At 45.5% G+C, this 6,582-nt stretch overlaps 1 pseudogene; it reads right to left on the bottom strand.

The window, feature by feature from the left end:
- Window positions 1-495: 495 nt before the first annotated feature.
- LOC126500686 (vacuole membrane protein 1-like) lies at window positions 496-5,912 on the bottom strand (annotated as a pseudogene).
- Window positions 5,913-6,582: the final 670 nt, after the last annotated feature.

Below are 6,582 nucleotides of genomic sequence, written 5' to 3'. Positions count from 1 at the left end.
TAGATATAACTTAAATACACTTGATGACTTCTAAAATCCAATTTGGGACAAGCCTAAAAAACCTGACATATTTAACATACTTCAGAAGGTTTTGTGTAGCAGGAGTTCCCAATTGTACAGTGTGGGCCCTTGGAAAGTAACAGAAGGCCAGCTTTTGTTGAGTCTACAGTTAAACATCACATCCATGCTAACGAAACAATGTGTGGTGAACAGAGGGTGGAGACCTTGTATGTCAGTGTAAAATGTGGACTAAACTGCTATCAGGAAGAAGGTTCTTAAAATCTATATAGGCCGGAAAAGGGAATCTTCCTTCCTGGTGAGAGCCCCCCTAATGTAAAGTGGGACCCCTCGGTGCTAACTTCTGCAGAGACTGACCTCCTGGGGACAGCACCAGTGAAAGCCACTGTCTGCCCCATGGTGTGCTTTCAGAAAGTTATTATAACAAAGATTCTCTAGACACGCATTTTAATGATTGCTTTTCCAATCAGGGTCACACCAAAGAAGGTCCAAAGGGTACAAGGTTGTGTCCACACGTCATTCTAGCCAGGTCAAACAGGGGATTTGGAATAGAAGCACGGACCAAAATTTAAAACACAAAAACAAAACAAACAAACCTAGTATATTCTGTTCTAGATTTTAAGCTGCCAGTTCAGCCCATGATGCAAAGTCCTGTGGCCCCTCCTGCATGGTCCAGCTTTCTTCAGATTCCCAGTACTCTTCATCATCTGGTCCAGAACCTGAGAGGCGAGCTTTCCTGGCCTTTAATGCAGAGGTAGGGTACAGCTCTCCGATGTCTGTACCGATACCAGCGTCTCTGAAGATGATAGATACTCCACAAGGAAACACCTCTTCCATGCGTCCTCATCTGGTCAGGGTAAGGTGCTCAGGGAAATCAACTGTATTGCATAGCAGTTGGTTGTTTTTACTTTTACTCTTCGGCTCTTTGCTACCAAATAAATGGCATGGAGGCTTATTGTTTCTTATAGATGCTGGGCCTTAGCTTGGCTTGTTTCTAGTCAGCTCTTCTTAACTTAAATTATCCCACCCACCTTTTGTTTCTGGGCTTCTGTCTTCCTCTATTCTATATACCTTTCTTTATCTCTTATCCTGTGGCTTGCTGTGTAGCTGGGTGGTTGTCATCTCTCTGTCTTTTCTCTCTCCTTGATCCCCTTTCCCAAACTTCTCCTATTTATTTTATCTGTGTGATGATCTGTCCTGTCCCTTTAAGAGACAAGCCACACCCACACCCTCCCATGTCCACCAAGGCAAGCTGATCTTCAACTTCCAGCCTGAGTCTACCCCCTTCTCCCCACTCCTCCCCTTCCCCTTCTCTGTTTCTCTCTCTCTCTCTCTCTCTCTCTCTCTCTCTCTCTCTCTCTCCCTCCCTCCCTCTCTCTCTCTGCTGTTTCCCCTTTTCCCCTTCCCTTCCATAACCCACTAAATAAATATCCAACTTTACTCTGCATGGCACGCTTATCCTTTTTGGTCTCTCACCTGCCACTTGGCTTCCTGCCTGGGACACCTGGCTGCCTTTGTGGCTGTGGTCTCAAGACCTGCTGTCCACTGCCTACCACCACTCAGGAACCTGTGGCATGATCTCATGGTCTGCTGACCACTGCTGCCACTCGGGGACCTGAAGCATTTTACCTAATCCATTACAATCTGCCTGCCACCCCCATATTTCTCTCTCCTGCCTAGCTATTGGCTGTTCAGCTCTTTATTAGACCAATTAGGTGTTTTAGACAGCTTCACAGACCTAAACAATGCAATAGAAAAGAATGGAACCCATCTTTGCACCATCAAACAATGTTCTGCAGCATAAACAAATGTGACACATCTTAAATTAATATTCCACAGCCTTGCATTCATAAGTAGCTAATGTAATTGAAGCTAATTGTGGGCCCAGGTAAAGCAGGAAAGTGTGCAAGCCTGTTCCAAGACCAACAGGGGACACAGCCGCCAAGCCTATCCAGTAAGCGTATGAAATGAACTGCTTCTCTATGGGCTGCACATGCTGTTGGCATGTTCCTCCCGCACTGGGTGGAGCCTTAAGCATAGCACGCAGCAGTGAAGAAGACACCACAATGCTTTGATGCCGCCTCCATTTTGAGGTCCATTCCTTCAAAACTGTAAGAGTTTCCAGAGAAAAATACTGCAAGGTGATGAGTGGCTGTCTCCACAGAACAATTTTCTGGCTTTCTTCTCTGTCTCTCCTCTTCTTCTCACATACTGAAGAAGGGTCTGTGAAACGTCCATTATGCTGTGCCTTACTCATGGCTACTCATCTCTGGTCACAGGTTTTTCCAGTCTCTGCCAGTCCATAGATCAGTAACTCTGGAGGATCCTGGAAGCGGCGCCCACCACCATTCTTACACCTGCTGCGGAGACAACTGTCTGCCTATGGCTTCTATCTGTCAGTTTTATCTGTCTATTGAGGCTGGGTGATTGAGCCTAGGTATCAAGGCTGCCACTGGGACCCTAAAAACTCCATCTAGTAGCAAGCTCTCTGCAGCTGTAGTTTCCACATCTGCCATGTCGAAAATAGTCAGTGGAATTGCGTTTCTTCTGAACTTGCACAGATGCTCTTTTTGCCTTGATTCCCTAAGACACAATATAACTGTTACATGGTATTAGGCATCAGAATTAATCTAGAGATTGTTATGTAGGAGGATGCCCATAGGTTATATGCAAAGCTGTACCTTTTATATAACAGACTTGAGTGTGTGGCCTGGAGCCAGCCTCCCCAGGAGACAGAGGAACAGCTATGAGTTAAGTTTGGTCTCAGGACTTCAGTAGGAAATCAGCTGAGTTCTCTATCAAAAGGCCCTTTCTGGTGTTTCCCAGCTTCTGGCCTCTGGGTCATTTGCATAAGCATAAAAGGAATGTGTTGGTCTTTTTTTATTTTTATTCCCCAAGCAGAAATTAGAAGTTCTTTTTGATATGACAAGACTCAAGAACAATCAGAAGAATTGTCCTTCAGAATCAGGTTTGGGTTGAGGACAAGCTTACTCAGCAGCTTCTGCCACCCTGAGCCTTCAGCACTCCCCAGGAGACCAGGATCTGCGCCTTCAGTGGGAGGGGTGAGCAATGTCATTGGTCCCTAGGTCTAAAGGGGACCTACAATGGCTACTTTGTTTTCTGCTTTTCCAAAGAAGGATAAAGACTATGGTACTCGTGGTTAATTCTGAAGGGAAAAAAAATCATGCAACTAAATTTTTTCCTCCTAAGAATTAAAACAGAACAAACAATATTTTCACTTCATATGCCAAACATTCTTGGGATAGCTGCTGCTGCGCTGTGCGGAGGGTACTTAGTAGAAGGTTCTATTTGTTCTCATATTTTTCAGATCTAATGGTCATGGCAAATTCCAAAGCTAGCAAAGGATGAAAGCCGTGGTAGGGCTGGCCCCTCACCAGAACGGAGCTGAGCAGCCTCGGGCAGAGCACGGGATAACTGAGAAATGAAGGCGGCCTGCTAGCCTCTCCAGGCTGTGAGACCCTGCCCCGGTAACTTCACTTCCTGGGTCAGTTCGCCTTTCTGCAAAACAGGAGACAGGATTGGGATAAGGTACCCAGCATTTCCTGTGAGGTTCTCTGAACCTCTGAAAGTAGATCTTATCCCTCCTTTCTCTCCAAAACATTAGTCTAATCCCTCTAGCCACCATGCTCTCTTCGTTTTTATTTTTAATTTTTAAAGATTCTTACTTTATTCCATGTGTGTTTTTCCCGCATGTATGTCTGTGCGCTATGTGCATGCCGAGTATTCTCAGAGATCAGAAGAGGACATTGAAACTGCTGGAACTGAAGTTACAGATGTTGGCGAGCCATCACGTGGGCGCTGGGACCCAAACCCGGATCAAAAACAAGTGCTCTTAACCACTGAGCCATCGCTCACGTTTTTGCTTGTCGTGAGTCTGAAGTCAGTATATATGGATGTACATTTTATCACCAAGTGTAGAGTTTCCATCCCAGATGGGTAAATCGCCTGTCACTCCTTCCATTAGTAGCTAAAAGAGGAGAGAAGTGGAAGCTGAAAACGTGAAAGAAACTAACCCAGAAACGGATTTAGTATTTTTGAAATGAAGACTCGGGCAGAACCGGAGAAGCTGAACAACACAGCCCTGGCCCTGGGAGCCCTTCTCATGCGTCAGTGGGGAGGACGCAGGAGACGCACGTGCCTGGTGGTCTCAAGTCCCCAAATCCTAGGTGTTGGGGGAGATTGATTCTTAAAGGTTTGTCCATTTCCAGCCCTCTTGCATTTCTCTGGGCCCCGGATATCGAGGTAACAGGGCCCACAGGACGGGAGTGAAACGAAATTGTAGGTTTAAGCAGACACAAAGCCTAGATTTTTAGCATAAAGGGCTTATCCAGGTGTGACCCAAAGAAGTCAACATGAACTTCTTGTCCCTGCTGTCAAGAGGGGAGCCACGACTCCAGAAACCTCGGGAGCAGTGTTCAGGGCCGATCTCTGAGGTGCCGCAATGGAAGAATAAGGAAGCCTGTCCCCTTATTCTTTTTCGCCCGTGGAGGTTGTTGTCCGCCGTACGCCTAGGATGTCCTCAATTAAATTTGACAGCACAATTAAAGACGTCTTTAGACAGGGTCACAAATATTACCAGAGGCCCTTGGCGTATGAGGGATATGGATAGGACAGAAGTCTGTCTGATGGAGACTCCCACGTCATAAAATAGGAGGGACTTCAGCGGCTCAGAGGTCCACCCCAATCAGAACTCTTACTCTGCTTAGGTGTAGTGGTCCTGCTAGATGTTTGCAAATATCTTATTGAAGCTATGGAAATGAATTCCTGAGAAATGTCTTTTACCGCTGATTATTTTGGTAATAATGGGTTTAATCCATGCCTAATCATGATTATGAATTTAAGATACATAAAAGTCACACTCATTTTAACATAAAAAGTGCTCATTCTAAGTACGTGGTAGGTCTGCCTGCAACCCCAGTGTTTGGCCAGGGAAGGCAGAAGGCTGGATTTAAGGCCAGTCTGGGTTGTAGGAGACTACCTTGGAATAAAAATAAACAACAACAACAACAACAACAACACACACACACACACACACACACACACACACACACGGTTGTTTGGAGAAATTTATAGCAAATACCATTGCTCCAGTCTGATTTTCAAAGTTTTAGGCAAAGCCCTTCTTCTTCATCCTTAAGAGAACAGACGGTCTGAGGGTCTTGGACATGGCTCAGTGGTGAAGTGCTCACTGTACAAGCCTGGAGACCCGGGTTCGAATCCCTAACTTGGACATGGCTCAGTGGTAAAGTGCTCACTGTACAAGCCTGGAGACCTGGGTTTGAATCCCAGGAACCCATGGGAAGCTGGTTGTTTGTGTCTGTGATCCCAGAGTCCTACAGAAAAAGGGAGGTAAAGACAGAAGAACCCCTGGAGGCTCATGGGCCAGTCAACCTGTCTACTCAAAAGAAAAAGCGAGGGACCCTGCCTCTAAGGGGAAAGACAAAGATTGATACCTGAGCTTGTTCTCTGACCTTCACATGTATACCATGGCATGTATGTCCCCACATTCACACACACACACACACACACACACACACACACACACGCACACTGTGCATGCACACATATACAAAATTGATTTTAAAAAGAACGTGGTCTCCATAGTATATGGCCTTTTCTTACTGAATATTTTCTTGATTTTGGTTTTTGTTGCTTATTTTATTTTATATGTTTCAGTGTTTTGCCTGCATGTACGTCTGTGTACCACATGCATTCCTGCTGCCTCTGAAGCCCAGAGAGGGTGTCAGATCACCTGGAACTAGAGTTGTTGATGGTCGTGAGCTGCCATGTACAGCTGGGAGTCAAATTCAGGTCTCTGTATGAACAGCCAGTGCTCCTAAATGCTGAATTACTTCTCTAGCCCCTTACCTCATCGGTTCAGCTCACTAGGGAAAAAATTCATCACAGTGCTGCAGCTCTGACCCTGTCCTAGCACCCAGAACTGTGTAAGGAAATGATACACATTTAGATACACATATAATCAGAGTCTGTACTCTGATTATATGGCCCTGTCTTGCCTGGAGCTTGCTGTGTAGACTAGAATGGGCTTGACTTCACAGAGATCCTTCTACAACTGCTTCCTGAGTGCTGGCGTTAAAAGTACACTATCATGCCTATTTTTTTTTAAATGTGTGTGTGTAGTGTGTGGTGTGTGCAAAGTTGTCATTGCTCATGCACAGAGGTCAGAGGACAAATTTGTGAGGTTGGTGTTTCTCCTGCCCACCTTTACATGTATGTTCTGGAGATCTGATTCAGGTCACCAGGTTGCACAGCACACACCTTTACCTATAGAGTCACCTTGCAGGTCCCAGGAAAATCTGTCTTGGTGACAAATAGTTGAAGCAATCATCACGACTGGAGGGATGCTCAGCAGCTAAGAGCACTGGCTGCTCTTCCACAGGACCTGGTCCATCTATATGAGCAGTTCATGCAGGAGAAGGAGATTCCCACGAGAGTTTCATGATGCTCTAAGTTGCTGTTCTTTATTGAAACATTCTGGACATATATGGCATAAGTCAGATTGGACCTTTTAAATTATTTATA

The sequence above is a fragment of the Alexandromys fortis genome, unplaced genomic scaffold (assembly GCF_014885135.2).
Source record: "Alexandromys fortis isolate MF-2015 unplaced genomic scaffold, M_Fortis_MF-2015_v1.1 scaffold_7, whole genome shotgun sequence".
In the NCBI taxonomy this organism is placed as follows: domain Eukaryota; kingdom Metazoa; phylum Chordata; class Mammalia; order Rodentia; family Cricetidae; genus Alexandromys; species Alexandromys fortis.
This window is presented reverse-complemented; position numbering and strand designations above follow the sequence as displayed.